The 21,001-nt window shown below is 46.5% G+C and overlaps 1 pseudogene; it reads right to left on the bottom strand.

Moving 5' to 3' along the window:
* Window positions 1-378: 378 nt before the first annotated feature.
* On the bottom strand, window positions 379-20,678 carry LOC127054208 (cytochrome P450 2H2-like; annotated as a pseudogene).
* Between the last annotated feature and the right edge of the window lie 323 nt (window positions 20,679-21,001).

The following is a 21,001-nucleotide window of genomic DNA, read 5'->3' on the forward strand; positions in this document are numbered from 1 at the left end:
ACTATCATTGGCTGAACAGACCTAAAATGCTGGACATTGTTACTAGCTCCTTGTGAACAGAGCAGCCTTTACAGCTGTCAAAGAAGCTTTCACGTTTGTCAACTACACCACAAATGAACTGAAAACATACCCAGCATACGTTGAGAATAAATTCACACCTGAGCCCATTTGAGAACACTGCAGGATTATTGTACCTGCCATACAGTTATTTTATGGTATAACACTTAATTTTGTTAAATCTTATTTACTTAAAAAGTTGACTAATTTGTCTGTGCATTTCACGGCAATTAGTTAATTTCTGTCACTGTATTAAGGAGTTCAAGATCACAGACCATCAAATTAATCACCTCAGGATATGGAGGTGACTTTTCAAGGTATTTACTGAGGAACAACAATGAGCTGGTAGGACACTGGGATATTTGAGGTGAAACTCATTGGAGTTATATCAATATCTTTGGGGTCAAGGGGAGACTTCAAGGTAAAGTTCTGCAAAATCGTTGTCAGTAGCAAAAATAGCTCCATCCGAGCCAGAGCCTCTCCCAAGCAACTCCGTTTCCCTGCAATGAAAATGGAATATTGAAGAGATATTGGAGATCTTTCTTTGCTGCACTTTACATGCTGTTTCTATGGATGGAGGATAATGGAAGTCACTCCGAGTTCAGGATGGTAGGAAAGCATTTTGAGCTTAAGAAGCCATTCAAAGATTGTTTTAAGGTTTGAGTTCCATATATAAAGCGGTCTTTTTAAATCCAGTTTAGGGAGAGGGTTGGGAACATGTTGGATTTGAGGAATAGCTTATGCGCTCCCCAAGTTGGCTAACAAGTATTAAAGGGAGAGTAACGTGGTGGTTATTGGGTAACAAGTAAGGAGGTGCAGGCAGGATCATGAATAGGTGGATGAAGGAATAATTGATCATGGATTCATTTATGCCAGACAGACACCAGAAAAGCATGAAGTTGCCAAGCAGAACAAAGAGAGGAGTATGTCGAGTGCATCCGAAAAGTCACTTCAGACAGCTAGTGGGAAGTAACACGGTTTAAAGACTGATAGATGTTTTACTAGCGTGAGAGACTCTGCTTCATGGACCACCTGAAAACCCTCTGCAGACAGTGTGAGCCAGCAGAATCATTGAGGCAAAGCTAGAAGATCTGAGATCTGAAATAAACATGGATATCTTTACCTATAGAAAACGGCATGAAGAAGTCACTCTTCTTGAAGGCACCATTTTCATCCAAGAAATGCCCTGGGTTAAATTGCTCTGGGTTTGGAAATTCCTTGCTGTCATATAGGACTGACCACAGCACAGGGAATATAGTGGTGCCCTAAATTAGTAAACATATAAACAGAGTTAAAGTGGATACTATCCAAAGCAGAGAAACCGTCAAAATTCAGAGCTGGACAGTGGGTCCCATCTTGATTTTTCTTCATTTCCTTGCAGTTCCTGAACTTCATGTCTTCAACCAGAAGCAGCAATATTAAAATTCCATGAGAAGAGCTAATCCCACTGAAATCCCATCCACAGGGAAATCCTCTTCAGAGAGGTTGATCCTATCTGATCATTATCCTGAATTCAACATAGTTTGGGGAGAGTTTGGCTAAGATCCAGAAGTTTCACTTGCACCTCTGAGCTGATGCTCCGAAGCAGCTGAGGTTTCCTGGTCAAGATACTGTATTCATCACACCAACAGTTTCCCTGTAATTCATAATTAAACTAAGAGCCCCATGCAATTTTACAGTCAAACTCACAGTCAGCAACCCCGCCCCTGAGTATGGTGAGTTCTGGTGCATTTTAACAGCTCAACAGGTTCAGAGTTTGGTGGAGATTAAAACTGGGTAAATTTTATCAGACAAATACAGTTTATCCAGCAGAAATGCAGTTTCAGCTGATCTGAAACTATCTGCAAATTTGACCCAATCAGTTTTGTCTGGGAAAAAGTGCAGAAAACACATAGGAGGAGGGGTGTGTGTCTTCCTATAACTTTTAGGCCAGAGGCTAAGGTACTTGGGATGTGAAAGATGCAAGTTTGAATCCCCAATTTGGAGCAACAATTTGAACTCAGATCTTCCCCCCATCCAAAATGAGGATTCTAACCTCCAAGCTCTCAGATATTCCAGGATAGGCTCCTTTCAATCTGTCCTTATGAAGCTGTTCCACTTTTTATTAATATTTAAATATCCACTGAGCCAGCGAGAATGAGAAAGGCACTCACCTGGGAGGCAGGAGATGTGGATTCAAATCCCTCCTCTGAATCAAGCAGAGGGAAGAATTTAATTCACATTTCTTAAATCCCAGATTTTTGGCCTAATGAAAATACAAAGTGGAACAGCTTGACCAGGAGGACTTGAGAACAAAATAACCTAAATGCTGGTGATTAGGGCACTCAGGGGGAAGAACTGCGCTTGAGTCCCTGCTTCACTGAATATTTAAGTATTGATATGAAACAGAATAGCTTCTGCAAGAGAGATTGAGGACTCACCCCAGCATAGTCTGTAGCCTGGTGCTTAGGCTAATCACTGGAGAAATCTGAGTTCAAGTCCTGGCTCCAGAGTGGAGGTACAAATCTAGGTCTCCCACATCCCAGGAAAGTGCCCAATCCACTAGGCTAAAGCATTAAAGAAGGGGGATAAAACCCACATCAAGATTCCTGAAGTAGACCAGATTTTTCCAACTTGCTGACAAATTGCGAATATTTTCAGAAGCTAAACGAATATTTTTCTGATTTTTTTTTGGCTTGCTGGCTGAACTGAGCTCAGTAACTGGCATCATACGACTAACAGTAAAAACCCGACTCAATTTTACAGAAACCTCAGCCTTGAAACGTGGTTTGTTTTGTGGTGTGTATTTATCTGTACTAGTTTGCATTCAATTCCAGAAACGGGCAAATGTGCGGGGAGCTCTGATCCTTTTTAAACCTATTCATTCATTACTCATTTTCATGCACTACTTTGTTTTGATTTGACCGAACAGTATCAAGAAGTTTCCCCAGAAACACCCCCCTTTGGCCCAAAAAAAGAGGGGAATGATTGCATGCATTGATGTGATACCAAAATCTTAGCTGCACATCACTGCTAAAGTTATTCGCTATTCCGTATCTTACTGCTATGCAACTAGGCCCTAAAACCTTCTTTTGGATGGAAACCCTAACCTGCAGACTATGAAAGTCTGTTCAGCTGCAAACAGAGGCTTAGAAAGTTTCAATATAATTGGTACATTCCTGGCAATTATTTAAAATTCCCACCACATAAAAACTGGCCACACTATTTCTATCACGAACGCAGAACTGGCTCTTTCACCGAGAACTGACCTTGGGGATAATGTATTGTCTGAAATGAGTGTCTTTAGTCACAGCACGTGGGACACCAAGAGGGGCAAAAGAGATGAATCTCTGCATGTCATGTACAATAGCATCTGTGTAGGGCATCTGGCTTCGATATGCCATGCAGGGGCTTCGGCTTCGGCCGATCACACGGTCAATCTCTACATGAACCTTCTCTGTCATCAAATTAATGAGATTTAACACCAAGACTAAAGAACAGGATTCCCATGGATTTGCCCAACAGTCGGTTGCTCGGCCCCCAAAACACAAGTCTCAGCAGATGGACACTGGGAATATAACAAAACAGGTAAAATTTTCTGTTACAGAAACTACTGTACTAGGTATCTATGACAAAGGGCCAACAATGTGATCACAGGGCAGTGATATTGTTTATACCTGGTTCTGTTACTAACTAGAGCACAATGTAAAATTATCACCAGTGCATCTAAATATCTACTAAGCAAGAGAGTCCCAAAGCATCTCCCCCAACAAGACCATTTGCTAATGTGCAGGGCTGTCCTTAACCATACACAAAGTATGCAGGTGTGTAGGGCACCAGAAAATTTGGGGCACCAAATTTCCTGGTGCCCTGCACAGCTGCGTGCTGCTCCATCCCCTGCTCTGGCTCTTCTCCAGGGCCCCTGCCTGTGCTCCGCCCCACCTCTTCCTGCCCCAGCCCCGCCCACACTCCCCGAGGACTCCAAAAATGGTCGGGGCCTGCACTCACCGGTGAGTGGAGTGACCCGGCCCCAACCTGCTCTGCTCCTCTGGCTCCCAGCTGTGCCACCGGCGAGTTCTGGGGGGCAGTTCCCCCCTCCCTCCAAGCCTGGGAACCAGGAGAGCAGAGCAGGCTGGGACCAGGTCACTCTACTTCCTGCAGGAAGTGGTCAGCCCCCCTCTCTCCCATCCCCCATGGAGGCCTGGGGCCAACCCACTCCCTCCCGTGGAGGCCTGTGGCAGGGCCCCACACAGCCTCCCCCCACCCCGCGGAGTCCTGGGGCCTCACACAGCCCCCCTCAGAGGGGCTGCATAGGGCACCAAAATAGCTAGGGACAGCCCTGCTAATATGAAGTTGGAATTAGCACTGGATACAGAATTTTTTTTAGCACTAACAGAGCTTTGATTTAAGCCCTTACATGATCCTGTCCTCTACAAGCCCACTAAATCCAAAGGCAAAACATCTTTGCCTTCATTCAGGGGGAAGGGGCCCGTTTGACAGCCCTGCAATGTGAAAGCATCTGTTACGCACAGAACAGACACACCCTGGTCAATGGCAGGGCCAGGAGCGGGGCCAAGGTGCTAGGGCGCCCTAGGTGGGGGTCCTGCGCTCCCGGTCGTTGGTGGCAATTCTGTGGCGGAGGGGTCCTTCCATGCTCCCGGTCTTCGGGGCACTTCGGCGGCGGGTCCTGGAGCGAGTGAAGGACCTGCCGCAGAATTGCTGCCGAAGATCCAGAGCGCGGAAGGAACCCCCGCTGCCGAATTGCAACCGAGGGCAGCAAAATGCCACCCCCCCAAATCATGGTGCCTTAAGCGACCGCCTAGGTCACCTACATGGAAGCGCCAGCCCTGGGCAGGGCAGGCTTCTCTTTTACAAACACTGCAATTAAACACCCATGGCTGGCCATGTCAGCTGACTCAGGCTCGCAGGACTCAGGCTACAGGGCTGTTTAGAAGTTAGGGCTCAGGCTGGAGCCAAGGCTCAGGGACCTCAGGAAGAGGGAGGGTCCCAGAGCCTGGGCTCCAGCCCAAGCGAAAACATCTACACAGCAGTTAAACAGCCCTGTAGCCCAAGTCCTGTGAGCCAGACCCAGTTGACCCGGGCCAGCCACGGATGTTTAATTGTAGTGTAGACATACACATGTACTTCCCTTATCAGAGAACCTGAACACTGATCTGGGTTTGGGAGAGGAATTCAATCACAACAGCCCCATTCAGCCTTTGGATCCTCTCCTCAGATGGCCAATATGGGGACAAGTAATACCCACTGTACTGGTGCTTTTTGGATGAGAACTTCTGCCTGCAGGGAACTGGAGTAAGAAAGTCCCCCAACAATCTTCAACTCACTTCACATGAACCAAAGAACATCCACCGCATGGCAGTCATGCAGGTCATGCAGGTCACTGCCAACCCAGGCCAGATGTGATCTGATGATTTAACGAAAGAGGCTCTGCCTACATGTACTGATCTATAGAGCCAGGTTCTCCTCACATCTCCCGAAGACTTAACATTTTGTGTGTGTGTGTCACTGTTACCTTCGATTTCTGGGTATTTCATAAGAAGCTTGAGTCCACGTTTCAGGGTGTCACTGGCTGAACCTGTTCCAGCAAAGAATAAGCCTAATGTTCTGTTTAACAAGCTCTCAGTGGTAAATTCCGACTGGCTGTTATGTTGCTCCTGTAAAAAGGTTTGGTACAGATGGTTGATAATTGATTGTAAAAGCATTCGATCTATTGTCACAAGCCAAAAAAGTCTCATTTTCTACCCAAAATGTGACCCACCTGGCATCGTTATACAAATCCTACAGTAATGGGCCATAGTACTGGAGATTACAGCAGTATTATTGCAGTGCTTTGGGCTATTTCTGTCCACTAATGTGCTTTTACATGAGTGAGGAGAATAGAGCTTCCCCGTTTATATTTCAATTTCCTTGTCTCCCTTTAGGGTCTTCTGAAAAGCCACGTACTCTGTTGTTCCTTGGCAAATAAATACCACTGATATGTATAACCCACTCCCTAGTAAAGGGGAAGGGCTGCGGCTAGCACCTACTTGTTTTACTTTGATGAGGAAAGCATCGATGAAGTCTGGAGGGCAGCTGGGCTCCAGGGACTCTCTGTGCATCTCCACTCTCTCCAGAGCAAACTTTCTCAAATCCTCAAAATGTTTAAAGATTCTCTGGTGAGGCCCAGGGATGTAATGCATGAGAGTCAGGAAAAAATTGTACAGCTGTAAAGATTGAAAGAAAAACACATCTTGGTTTTCCTGGGCAGAGAAGCTTCCTTCATAGTATTTACTCAAATGACTTAACTATGGCAGCACAGACTCTTCTGTGACATCTTATTTTCTAAATGGATTCTGAAGAACTTTGAAAACTTTACCAACTCCCATTACCCAATGCATATATATATCCCACAGAAAAACTTCAGGGACATTCAGTTACATTAGCTAAAAGGCTCTCCATTATTTTCAAAATAGACACATCTTGTTTTTGACAAATCACCCTCTGAACACAGATTTTCTTAGCAAGTGGTAGCACATTATAGATTTTCAAAGGGAAATTTACTTTAGTCGTGCTGAGGTTGAATTTAAAAGACTCACATTCTTTGCCAATGTAACTCCATTGATTTCGAATGAGTTATGCCAGCAGACAGTTTGGCCCTTCATTTGGTACATTTAGTGAGGTTTTCAGGAAGGGGCATGGAGGTAAGTGGCTGTGAGCTGGATTGAAAAAGAATTTATTTTGGAAGTGAGAAATGTGATCACATTCACTGTCATGTTGCTTATGTGATAAGGCATGTGACATGTGATTGGTGTGGACATTAACATTTTAACTGGCAACTTCCTTGATTTTTACCAATAATGTTGATAGTGAATATCTTTAAGCAAATTTAATTCTAAGCTAATGACGTGTTTTGTGTGGGAATTTAAACAATACTTAGAAACAAGTTTGAGGCTGGGTTTGGTAGTAGCTGCAACCTAGCCAGAAGGAGACCATTATGGGAATCTGAAATAACACTTGTTTATGGAAAATTAATAGTTAAAGAAAGAAATTTCTGTTCCCTCCCCCAATAGAAAGGAGAAGAATAGAATAAACCCCTGATCATACCACTGTCCTGGGAGAGCGCGGGAGCTTATTAAAGTCACAAACTTCTTATCTTCATAGTCAAAACGGTCCCCAAAGATGATCGAGCAGATGACATTGGAGACGGCATGGTTGAGGAAGAGAGTGGGGTCAAAGGGCCGCCCTGGAGAAAAACCAAACTTAAGAGTCAGTTTTAATTTAGTGTCTTCACCCTTCGCATCAGAGTCACTGGCAGCATGGAGATGTTGTGGATCTCCATCCATAGGGAAAGACTCAAGGTAGGGCTGACAGCAATATTCCCTGAGGAGGATGGGTTAGGGCTGCCCCAATCCCTCCCTCTTAGCTCTCACATGCTAAATTAAACACTTGCCACTTTTTTTTCTTGGCAATCAGTTTAAATCTGTCTGCTCTGCTGCTCTCTGCCTGGCACACTCTGGTCTGACCAAGGGCCATCAGTGCCTCTTTGACTGACACCCACCTGTCTGACTTGGATCCCATTTCACAGGAAAGATCCCAACCCTTTCACAACAGGATCGTGCTCAGAGGGCTCTGCCTGAGCCACTGCTTGTGTTGTTGTAGCATCATCACTAACTCCCAGAGCGCAGCAATCTCCCCTTGGCACTGCCAGCCTGGGCCATACAGTGCAAATACACAGTTGTTGTGCTAGGGAAGGAATAAAGGCTCCCAGTACAACAGCAGGGGGGATAGGTCTGCTTTCCACCTTCAGAGTGCACTAAGCAGGCCCCACAGCTCAGCTAATGCAGCTGGAGAGGCTGAATTTCCCACTGGCACACCAGTGACATCTTAGCTTCCGTTTCAGGTTCTCCCTTCCCCATAAGCCCAAGGAACACATGGGGCTGGTAACTGAGAGCTAACCTGGGGCTGCAGCGTCAGAGGGAGCAGCACAACATTCCTGGGAATTATCGGCAAGAGTTCACTCCTCTAACCTGAGAGCACAGTGCTCATGGGGAACATCCAGAAGCAGCATTTTCGTCATGCACCAGACTCCTGCTCGTGTCCCTCACCCATCGATTCTCTTTGACTCATTCCCAACAGCAATAGCTGCCCCTTGGCTCAGGGTGCACAAGCAGCAGCAGCAGCAGCAGCAGCACTAATGTAGTACCAATGGTGGGGAAGGGTCTCAATGCATTCTCCTCTTCCACTTACAATTCACCAGATGGGAAGAGCCAACTTCAGTTTAGCCCTTATTGTTGCATTAAATATTGCAAGAGGCAGGATGGTTTGCTGCTAAGGCCTGGGTCTCAGGAAATCTGGGAACAATTCCCAGCTCCGCTGCAGACGTCCCAGATGTGACCTCAAGCAAGTCACTTCATCTCTGTGTCTCAGCTTTCTATTTCTTAAATAGGGGAAACAATCCTTTAATTATTTGGGCTCCTTGGAGCTGGAGTACACCAAAGCCCCAAGGTACTAATAGTGCCCCAGGCATACTATGATTCGGAGGCAAGCACTTTAGGTCTTGTAGGCGCTAGCCCTAGTGGGGCTCAATAGCCACTCAGACACACGGCTCAGGGAAAGGGAATTGGGTCAGGGCTCGCAGCAAAGGGTTCAGATACAAGTATCAGAGGGGTAGTTGTGTTAGTCTGGATCTGCAAAAGCAGCAAAGAGTCCTGTGGCACCTTATAGACTAACAGACGTTTTGGAGCATGAGCTTTCATGAGTGAATACCGACTTCGTCAGATGCATGTAGTGGAAATTTCCAGGGGCAGGTATATATATGCAGGCAAGTTAGAGATAATGAGGTAGTTCAATCAGGGAGGATGAGGCCCTGTTCTAGCAGTTGAGGTGTGAAAACCAAGGGAGGAGAAACTGGTTTTGTAATTGGCAAGCCATTCACAGTCTTTGTTTAATCCTGAGCTGATGGTGTCAAATTTGCAGATGAACTGAAGCTCAGCAGTTTCTCTTTGAAGTCTGGTCCTGAAGTTTTTTCGCTGCAGGATGGCCACCTTAAGGTCTGCTATAGTGTGGCCAGGGAGGTTGAAGTGTTCTCCTAAAGGTTTTTGTATATTGCCATTCCTAATATCTGATTTGTGTCCGTTTATCCTTTTCCGTAATGACTGTCCAGTTTGGCTGATGTACATAGCAGTGTGGCATTGCTGGCATATGATGGCGTATATTACATTGGTGGACGTGCAGGTGAATGAACCGGTGATGGTGTGGCTGATCTTGTTAGGTCCTGTGATGGTGTCCCTGGTGTAGATATGTGGGCAGAGTTGGCATCGAGGTTTGTTGCATGGATTGGTTCCTGAGCTAGAGTTACTATGGTGTGGTGTGCAGTTACTGGTGAGAATATGTTTCAGGTTGGCAGGTTGCCTGTGGGCGAGGACTGGCCTGCCACCCAAGACCTGTGAAAGTGTGGGATCATTGTCCAGGATGGGTTGTAGGTCCCTGATGATGCATTGGAGAGGTTTTAGCTGGGGACTGTATGTGATGGCCAGTGGAGTCCTGTTGGTTTCTTTCTTGGGTTTGCCTTGCAGTAGGAGGCTTCTGGTACATGTCTGGCTCTATTGATCTGTTTCCTTATTTCCTCATGCGGGTATTGTAGTTTTGAGAATGCTTGGTGGAGATTTTGTAGGTTGTCGGTGTTGGTCTCTGTCTGAGGGGTTAGAGCAGATGCGGTTGTACCTCAGTGCTTGGCTTTAGACAATGGATCGTGTGATGTGCCCCGGGATGGAAGCTGGAGGCATGAAGATAGGCATAGCGGTCGGTAGGTTTTCTGTATAGGGTGGTGGTAATGTGACCATCACTTATTTGCACGGTGGTGTCTAGGAAGTGGACCTCCTGTGTAGATTGGTCCAGGCTGAGGTTGATGGTGGGGTGGAAGCTGTTGAAATCGTGGTGGAATTTTTCCAGAGACTCCTTCCCATGGGTCCAGATGATGAAGATGTCATCAATGTAGCGTAGGTAGAGAAGGGTCGTGAGTGGACGAGAGCTGAGGAAGTGTTGTTCCAGGTCGACTATAAAAATATTGGCATATTGTGGGGCCATGCAGGTACCCACAGCTGTGCCACTGATCTGGAGATATATATTGTCATCAAATTTGAAATAGTTGTGTGTTAGGATAAAGGCACGGATCTCAGCAGCCAGTTGTGCTGTAGCATCATCAGAGATACTGTTCCTGACAGCTTGAATTCCATCTGTGTGTGGGATGTTCGTGTAGAGAGCCTCTACGTCCATGGTGGCTAGGATGGTGTTTTCTGGAAGGTCACCAATGCATTGTAGTTTCCTCAGGAAATCAGTGGTGTCACGAAGATAGCTGGGAGTGCTGGTGGCATAGGGTCTGAGTAGAGAGTCCACATATCCAGACAGTCCTTCAGTGAGAGTGCCAATGCCCGAGATGATGTGGCGTCCAGGATTTCCGGGTGTGTGGATCTTGGGTAGTAGATAGAATAACCCTGGTCGGGGATCTAAGGGTATGTTGATTTGTTCCGGTGATAGTGTAGGGAGTGTCCTAAGTAGATGTTGTAGTTTCTTAGTGTATTCCTCAGTGGGATCTGAGGGAAGTGGCCTGTAGAATTTGGTGTTGGAGAGCTGTCTGGCAGCCTCCTTTTGGTAGTCAGACCACTATACACTATACACTAGATACACTAGATACACAGAGGCTTAAACAGTTACAAATCCCAGTGAGGCCTAGTGCTTGCTGTTTGGCCCTGGGGCAGTACAGGCGAGAGTCAGAGTCCTTCAGAGCTCATGCCTGGCTCACCCTCTCTAGCGCAGTCTCTGTGCAAGCAAATAGGAGCTTTCAGGTTTCCAGGCCAGGCTCCGTTAGTGTCTCTCCTTGGGTCCCTCTGCATTGGCTCCCTGCCCAGCTGCTGTGGCTCCCTCATCGACTAGGGTAGCCAACTTGCTAATCATACAAAAAAATGAACACCCCTGCCCCGAGGCCTCACCCCTGCTGGCTCCAACTCCCCCCCACACCCCTGTCGCTCACTCTTCCCCACTCTTACTCATTTTCACTGGGCTGGGGCAGGAGTTTGGGGTGTGGGAGGGGCATGAGGGCTCTGGTTCGGGGTGCGGGCTCTGAGGTGGGGCTATGGATGAGAAGTTTGAGCTGCAGGATGGGGATTAGGGCTGGGGCAGGAATGTGGGAGGGGTTTCGGGGTGCGGCGTCCCGGCAGCACTTACAGTGGCTCCCAGGAAGCGGCCAACAGGTCCTTGTGGCCCCTAGGTGCATGGGTGGCCAGGGAGACTCTGTGCACTGCCCTCGCCCCTAGTGCCATCTCCTACTTTTAATGGCCCAGTCAGCACCAGCTACCAGGGTCCCTTTTCGACTAGGAATTCCGGTTGAAAACTGGACGCCTGGCAATCCTACCAGTGACCTGCCCCCAAATGTAATGTCTGGCAGCTTGTTCCATATGGAACTCTGTCCACAGTTGCTGGGGGTTCCTCTCTGCATACAACCTCTCCACAGCTCCTTTCTTGCCATGTGGCTGCTGCTTTCCAACATAACCTGGCCACATCCTGGTTCAGGATCTTTCCCCCTACCTGACCAGGGGAAAGGAAACGTCAAGTGCAGTTGGGAGGTGGTCAATGGGACTTCTTGTTCCCTGCCTAGCAGACCCATCTCTAAGGAAGTATGCATCCTCACACATAGTGCTAGTCCATGTGGCAGTCTTGGTGCCAGCAGAGGGCTCTGTGCTCTTCCTGTGGCCTCAGGTCCTCCTATAACGCTGGGTCATTTGTGTTTTGCTCACTCATTGGCTCGCCTCAGCCCAGACTACAGAATTCCTTCCCTGGTACTGGTTCTACCATCTCTGTTATAAGTTCACCTCCCACTGTTGGTGGTTCTCTTTGTCATCCATTTCGGTTCCTTCTGATAAAGCCACACCTGGCTATGCCATATGATGGTTTGCCACTACTCAATGAGACACATGCTAATGTTCACCCTGGTCTGGTCCTCTCCACTGCTCTGGTAGTCAACCTCTTAGCTGACTGTGGCTCTCAATTATTCTATTGGCCCTGCTGTGGGAAGTTGATCATATCTTCAGCTGAGTAAGGACCCAAGTAGGTTTTAGCCTGTTGTAATGGAGGACAAAATTGTTTCCATTGAGGACAGTGGATTGTGCACAAAACACCTCTGACGCCTGGCCGACCACCCTGTATGAACGCCTGTACTTTTGCTGAAACTTAGCACTCAAACTCCTTTCCCTTTTGTGGACCCAAACCAGTTCATCCTCCTGGTATATCTGGGCACTCCCCCTTAAATCTCAGGGCTCCTTCTGTCTCTAGGTGGCCCTGGTGAGGCTTTATTGCTTGGGCAGCAGTGCTGAGGATGCCTGTCAAGTGCTAGGTACTCTGTGGGACTAGTATACTCATCTGTCTTGGCTATCTCATCCAGCAATTCTGCTAGAGGGTGGTCACATGCCCAAACATCACCTTATATGACGTGTACCCCAGGGACGACTGCACATTAGTCCTGTAGGCCATCATGACCTAGGGAAGAAAACTGTCCCACTTCTGTTGACTGGCATCTACAACATAGCTGCAAATGTACAGTTCAGACACTCCACCTGGCAGAAACCTGGGTGTGGCTGGTCATGCCAGAGCAGGAGTTGGTAGCCAGGATTAGGAGAGTAGGAGACCAGGGTCAGACCCAGAGGCCAGGTGCCAGAGCCAAAGTCAAAAGTCAAGAATTGGAGCCAAAGGTCAGAACCAGGTTACTTGGAATGAGGCAAGGCAGGAGCAGGAGCTATCACAACCATGGGCAAATGCTTTGAGCAGCCGCCAAACTGTTGCTGCAGCTGGGCTTAAGAGCTGGTCTGCTGTCTCTTCCCACCAGGCAGGTGGTGTAGCTAATCAGGCAGCCTACCACAGGCCAGCTGCCCTTGTTAGTTTTCCCAGAGACCGACTCTCCTGCAGCCCCTGATTCCTGACACCAACAGCCTGTCTGACCATGGGTAGTAAGGTGTAGTACAGGTCTTATTTATCTCAAGGAGGTCACATACCCCTTAGAATAAGTATGATTCAAAATTTTCACCATTGGTCGATATGCAAGGAGTGAGGTTAGCAACCATTTGTGCTTCTCGATCAGGCAGTTGATGAGCCTCTACCTACTCAGAGAAGTAGCCTGATCTCACAAGGGTGTACTGACTGACTCTCCCAGAATAATCATAGCTACCATTTACAGAGGGTGGCTTGTCTGAGTGGTAACCAGGGATACTCTAGGAGTAGGATGATCTGTCTTATGTCCCCATAGGTATAAGAAGACGTCCGTGGTCCCTAAGTGACCTGCACCATCCAGGCCAGTAGCATCAACTTCAAATCCTTTGGCTAAGCTTCTCCATCCCCAAATGTCCCTTTAATGGGGTCAGGAGTGCCCATTTTCTCACAAGTGCTCCCTTTTCTCTGGCCAATATGCCTGTGATCACAATCTTTTTTCGGAGCAGCACCCTCCTCTTGCAGGCGGCCCCCTTTGGTTGGTTGGTTGGTTGGTTTGTTGGGTGTGAGCCTGCTTTTGGCTTTTGTTCTTATCTCAGGGTGGCACCCGCCTCTCAACTGCCCTCCAGGCTCAGTCTCATGGACAGAGCATCAGCATCCATGTACTATTACCCTGGACGGTGTCTTGTCTGGTATGGAACTGAGCCAGTTGTCCCAATCACCAGCACAATTGTCCTTGGGCATCATGGAAATTATGAAGCCCCCTGCGGGAACCATGATCTGTTCTTCACAGGAATCCTTTCCACAGCAGGAAGTGGCAAACATATTTTGTGAAGGTCACCACTGCCAGCAACTCTGCATTAGCCACAGAATAGGTCTGCTCTGCTTTGTTCAGCATCCTGCTGACATATGCAACTACTCTTTCCTTGTCTCCATATGGCTGAGTCAAAACAGCACCAATACCAGCTTCACTGGCATCTGTATCTAGAATGGATGGTAGCTGGGGATCTCAGTAGGCCTGTATTGTTACAGACATGAGCCTCCACTTTAGTTCCAGAAAGGCTTCTTGGCAGGTCTAATCCACTCAAACATCCACCTCATCTCTGCCAGCTTGAACAGTGACTGTGCAGTTGTGGCAAAACAAATAATGACTCTCGAGTAGTATGAAACCAGACCAATGAAACGCTGCTCCTTAGTGACAGGACTCGGCACTGATCAGGATTGGACAGCTTCACCATCAACATCCCTTGAGATCAAATGCGCAGGTAATTTACTTTGTCACATACAAAAATTGCATTTTGCTGAATTCACCTTTAAGTTGGCTTGGAGTAGCCTCTCCAGTGCAGCTCCCAAGTTCTGCTGGTGCTTCTCAAATGACCTTCCAGTGATGATGCCATCAAAATACACCAGGCAAGATGTTTCCTGCATGTCTGCCAGAATGGCATCCATATAGTCCCCTGCTTAGCAGATCCATCACACTACCTTCCTCCACTTCTTATTTTTCATGTCTATTTCAGATGTATGCTGCTTGCAGCACAGAACAGTCCTTCCTATCTGTTACTATAGCATACACACAATAAAGCCCCAATTTTGGTATCTGTACTCACTACTGCAATATAAATAGTAATAATTAGTGGGTCACTTATAAAGCATTGTCCATTTACACGGTGGTTTCCAATCATTCCTGTGGGAGCCCATCATTATGGAATGTAGGTGTCAAATTTGTATCAGACGTGTAGCAGAGATGAAAATGAGAAGAAGCAACTCTAAGCTTGGGTGTCTCATTAACGCAGCAGACTGAAGATAAATGGATCCACTCTTACCTGGTTCACTGTCTTAGCTTCTGCCAACTCTAGACAAACCTTTTCCATTTGCTCACTGGCCATATATCAGTGGGTAGGGAACAACAGCCTGAAAAGTTCATCTTTAGACCTTTGCCCACCTACTTTTCTATTATATTAACACACTTAGTTTTATGTGCAGCTAAAGGCTTTAGTTAGAAGATGTTTGAACCAATATCAGTGTCTGAGCCACTGCTCAATATTCAATAGCATGAAAAACAGAAAGACTTTGACTCTTCAGTTGTAATTTCCAACAGACAAAGTTGATCCTCACCGTGAGTGTTTTTGAGCCTTTCCACCAGGAAATGGGCTTCCTCTAGGATTCGCTCTTCAGTGCTCTTCTTCCCCATCCCCAAATCCCTCAAGGTGGTGAGGGTAAATCGAAGTAGTTGCTTCCATGGCTCCCCACTGGCCATAGCAATACCTGAAAAAGGGAAGAGAATGGGAAAGAAAGGAGGGAGGGACCAGACTTTCAAACCCACTCAAATGTTGTTTATTCAAAGTTTCATAGGAACATAAGATTGGGAGACACTGAGTCCAGTCCCCTGCTATAGCAGTCAACCCTGTCATATAATCCTGTTCTCAAATTTTATTTGTATCTGTGTTCTGCTTGGGAGACTGTTACACGGTCATCACTCTGTACTTAATCTATTTGATATGTTTATTTACCACAATATCCTACATATTAAACTCATCGCAGTTTCAGAGCAATTATGAGGAAGAAAAATAATTCATTACTGTAATGAGGTGCAGCTAGGCCCCTCTAGCTTCTGCTCCTGCTGTGCCCACAAACCAGCCAGAGACCTCTGCATTGGTGTAATCACGGGTGCTCTTTATTTACAGTTTACTTTCCCACCACCTTGTAGCTACAAACAGCTTCTGTCTTGCAGCCAGCAGTGATGAGTTCTCCCTCTCTCTATTCTCTGGCTCCTACCCTTTCCTTCTCCCTTTGGCTTCCTTCCTGCCAGCCTTTATGCAGCCCTTAGCTAATGAGGCCAGCCAGGCCTGGGATTACTCAGCCCGTTCCAATTCCCCTTTCTTGATTCGAGTGGATATGACAGAGGCCTGGCTCTGAGTTTCTTAGCCAGGGTTTAGTGCGAGGGAGGTCAAACTAGGACCCGCAGGCCAGATCCGGCCTGTCAAGACTTTCAATCTGGTTTAGTGGCTAAAATAACGTAACATTTTGTCTTCTCAGCTCCTTGTGTTGACCATTCTATGCATGCGCCATGTTCACAAAGCAACTCAGTATGCTCTATTCCAGGATTAGAGGGGAAAGCCAGACTGTCCCTCTAATTGCAGCTGGGGCGGGAGGTGGAGTCAAGGAGACTGTAACTAAGAGCGGGCGAAGGCAGAGAAGCTTGGGTCTGATTGGGCCAGGAGACTGGGACAGAGAGCTGGGAGGAGTGACTGGGACTTGGAAATGGCCAGGGAAACAGGAGGGATTGGGACCCAGTTGGCAGGGATGGAAGGAGAACTCACTCAGATCAGATGAGGAACTGGGGGATGAGCAGGTGCTGTGCAAGGAGACTGGGACCATGAATCAGTGTGAGAGAGAAAAGGGGAGATGGGCAACCTATCTGAGAAGGAGGCAGGGTGCAGGGGGAGAACTGGGACTGGCTTGGCAAAGAAACTGGGAAAAGAGTCAGTGAAGGGGGAGACTAGGAGAAGGAACCTGGATGGATGGGAATGATGAGAAGCCAGAGGGGGACATTGGGACTGACTGGGCAAGGAGATGGGCTCTGGGAGTAGGGAGAAAGAGGAAGAGTTAGAATCAGGGCAGGGGGGAGACTGGGCCTCGGACAGGGAGCCCAGAGGGGAGAAATAGGATTATCTGGGCAAGGAGACTGGGGCTGGGCTGAGAAATCTGAGTAAGGAAGGCAAGGAGAACGGGACTGGGAAGAGGCGCCAGGGATGGGATGAGAAAGGACTGAGGACAGGAATATAGACTGGAAGGGACAGGGCAAAAGTGGTCAAGCTTGGGAAGAACAAGCAGAAGGGTCTGTAATTACTAGAGAACATGCCCCTTAGAGACTGGAAGGGAACCCGACATTCCTGAGAATGCAAGTAATGCAAAAAACCTACAGGCCTATATCCTGTATGACATTAGCTTCAGCAAGTTAATATAAGGTTTGAGGTCTGTAAACTTTGCACAGATAAACGGCCCAACAGAAAACCCGAAGTATTTGAGGAGTTGAAAATAGAGTTTAAAGGGAAGTTCTGATCTCAGGTAAATAATTCAACAACAGGAGTGTCCTGGCAATTAACCTGCATACATAACAGGTACACGAGATACACTTAAGGCTAGCCTGCTTGCTTGCCTATATATCTTTTCTTATACATTTCTCATTTCTTATGGGTTTGATTATTTGTTTTATTATAATAGGTGTATATTAGAGTATATTTTGGCTGTAACACAAGGGACCTGCAGGCCACATCCTGTATGTTGAGCTAGGGCAAACTTATCATACATATGTTTGGGATCTTTCACCTAGATAGATGGTGGTGAGCCAAAGCATAAGGTCTATATATGGCTTTGACCTTTAACATAGAGGATGCATTAAAGCAGGTTGGCAAAAGGGCTTTCCTAAGCCCAGAGTCTTTTAAACTTAAGAGGTACACCACAACTTAGAACTTGGAAAGAACCAAAATAACCAGTTAGGACAAAAACAACAAATGTGATACCTAACCACAAGAGGCCATGGTAATGAATGGACATATATGATAATAAGTTGAGATCATTGATGTACCAAGCTATACGAAAAAGTCACCCCAACATTAGTAAGATGAGGAAATACAAATAAGGAAAAGGGAAGAAATCCCCTAATGAAAATGCATCAAACATAGCGGCATCAGCGTAACATATTATAAAGGTGGCATCCCAGCCTAGGGGCAGTAAGAGAGAGAGCGAGATGTAGCCGTTGGGAGGTGCCAGAATGATGGTCACCGGTGATGATGAGGGAGGTGATGGTGAGGAGGAAGATGATAGCTAACATTTCAGGTTATTCTACAAGGGATGGTGTGAGTATATGGATGTGCAGATGTACATTCTGTAGTATCTATATCTACCTTACTGAGCTGGGGTGTTTGTGACAGGGCTAAATATATTAATAAACAATATTGGAAATATAGAAGAGTTCCTATTGTGTGAGTGTTGCAACTGTGCACATCAGGGTTCCCAGCTATATAATCTGGAGGATGGCATGGACTGCACCCTCAGCAAGTTTGCAGATAACACTAAACTGGGAGGAGTGGTAGATACACTGGAGGGTAGGGATAGGATGCAGAGGGACCTAGACAAATTAGAGGATTGGGCCAAAAGAAATCTGATGAGGTGAAGGTGAAGTAGGTGAAGGGCTGGAGGGCCAGTTGTTGAGGTGTTATAGGGTGAGTGGGGAGCAACAGTGAGCTTCAGGGTGAGGGATTGAGGGCAAATGGGGTGAGTTGTGAGAGGTGTGGGTGGAAATAGGCTATTTGGGGGGTGATGAGATGAGTTGTAGGCTGGGATGTTGCCAGGGAGGGAGGAAAGTTGTGGGCTATGGCCTGTGATTGGAAAAAGGGGCTCCTAATCTATTCTTGGACCAGGGCCCTCTGGGGCCTTGTTACACCACTGAGCAGGGGAAGAAGTGGATTGGCCTCTCCAGCTCTGGTCTCCTGGCTGTATTCTCGCCCTTCTACTGTGCAATGGCCTAGTCGCTGCCTCTCACTCACCTGTAGTGAGATGTTACGAGCATTCAGGTCAGGGAGCAAGTGGAGTAAGAGGGAATGGAACCAATCTTTGCTGCTGTTCTAAATGAAACTCCAGCTACTTCCCCTTTTGTTATCTCAGTTGTGTTCCCCACATACAGAGAATATCAGCTCTATATGCTGATGTTACTGGAAATTTACCTTTTTTGTTGGGCAACCTTTCAAATACTGGCATATGTCCTCTGTCACTGAACTCGTCCCCTTGATCAATCAGCGCTTCCTTCACAGCCTCCTGTCCATACAGCACCACAACTCACTCTGAGCCCAAATATATTGTGAAAATCGGGCCGTACTTTTCCCTGAGCTGTCAAAGTTAACACATAAAACCAGCAAGTTTTAACATAAATCCACTTAATTAAGAATAAGAATGTGAGCAGATCAAATTACAAATTAATGAAAGAGCTCATATGTGGCTAAGATAATACTAGTCAGATTTGGGAACTGCCTGACTTATGCTTCAGTTTCTAATCTTGATGTTCTGTTAACGCTGTGTTTTTCCTAAAAGGAAAGAGTGAGAGTGAAAGAAGGATCAATCTCTCTGTGTTATTTAATTTTCTCATCCTGCTAGCAGCTGGAATTAATGCAGGTCCTTTCATTTGTGAGCTCTAGCAATTTGCACTATTTAACTAATGACGATTCAGTTCTATTCTGAAAAATGACTGTGTACAAATGATACTTCTAACACCACAGAACTCCTGCCTCCATTTATTCATAGTAACATCTGCTGTCTTTATAATGACAAGACAGTTTTTCCTTATACCTGTCAGCCCTGCAGAGCCAGAGAGAGAGTGGAGTGAGAGTCTGTTTCCCCTTTTACATTACCAATAGACTTACTGCCTAATTTCCAATCCATTACACCTGTGCAAGTCAACCACAATGGTGTTACATATCTGTAACTCTTTATGGTAGGATTTGATAAGAATGAGGGTGAACAGATGTAACTGGGGGCAGAGTTTCTCCTGCTTAACTTTTATTATTTGCGATGGTGAGCCAGAAGGAAAGAAACCAACTTGGCTGTCAGATCCCAGGCTGTGGATTGCCATTCGCATGTGAGATGATGGTATTTGAGATGATAATTACAGTGAAACAATAGCATGGAACAGAACAAAGCCATTTTTTCAAAGCTGACCTACAGCTGACACCTTACCATCTCCTTGAGAAACAGGCACATATCATTACAGTAATTTTACAGATGGGGAAATTGAGGCAGAGAGCGCTTAGGTGACTTACTTGGATGCACCCATGGGCTACATCTGCACTTGGGGCTACGGGTTTGATTCCCAACTTGAGCAGACCTACTCATGCCAGCTCTCATTGAGCTAGCCCACTAAGAACCATAGCATAGCCCGAGAAGCACAGAGAGTGGCGTGGCTAGCTGTCCCAAATACATACCGAAGGGGTACAAGTAGGTTTATGCTTAGGGTGGCTAGGTCGTGCTTCCGCAGCTATTACTATTTTTAGCACACTAGCTTGATGGCATAAGTCTGTCCATGTGAGCTGGGAATCAGACTCCAAGCTCCAAATGTAGACGGAATCAAAGTCTGTTGCAGAGGTAGGAATAAAAACCAGGTCTGACTGCCCTTTCTTGACAGAGCCCACTAGACCACTCCCCCACAATGTGATTGTCTGTACATCTTGCTGTGAAGCTGGGCAGGTATATTCTGGATTTCCTGTGACTTAGACACCTATATTAAAAGGCATAGGTTAACATAAACAGTTTATATCTAGCATTCAAGATTGATTATTTTTGTGAGGGAAGAATTAAGATTGAAATATGAAGAGTTGAGTGACATGGGATTGGCACTGTGTAAACGCCAGACATTTCACGGAGTTCTGCTTGAGCTAGGCTCCGCTTAACCTCCACCTAGAACCAAACAATAGATGAGAAACAAATATTTTTACCTCACACATAGATTGGGACAAGTTCTTCATATTCAGCTGCAGTGCATTTCCGATGATGGGAAAAGCAACAGGGCCAGGTGGCAGCTTCCCACTTCCAGACATCTTTTTCCATGCTGAAAGGAAAAGAAGGCAAGAGATGCACACTGCCAGGAAAATAGTTGTTGCTCCCAGAGGCTCCATTACAGAGTGTAGCAATTATTCTGGGTATTAGCAGGGAGTTCACTAGTATTTCAGATTCCACACTTTATATATGGTGTGGTGGAACAGAGCATGCAAGCCAACAGCCTCACAGTTCTGATTGGTAAACTAGATTAGTCATTGTCCAGCAAAAGAGACCTGATATCAAACTAGGAATGATCTCCCTTGAATCGTTATTTATATATCATGTGTGTTTTCCCCTCCAGCCTTTGTTCCCTGTGTATTTGTCCATAGAGGATGAGAGTTAATCACTGATGGGGGCAAATTCTTTGTATTCAGCTGCAGTGCATTTCCTGTGATGGGAA

The sequence above is a fragment of the Gopherus flavomarginatus genome, chromosome 6 (genome assembly GCF_025201925.1).
Source record: "Gopherus flavomarginatus isolate rGopFla2 chromosome 6, rGopFla2.mat.asm, whole genome shotgun sequence".
In the NCBI taxonomy this organism is placed as follows: Eukaryota; Metazoa; Chordata; order Testudines; family Testudinidae; genus Gopherus; species Gopherus flavomarginatus.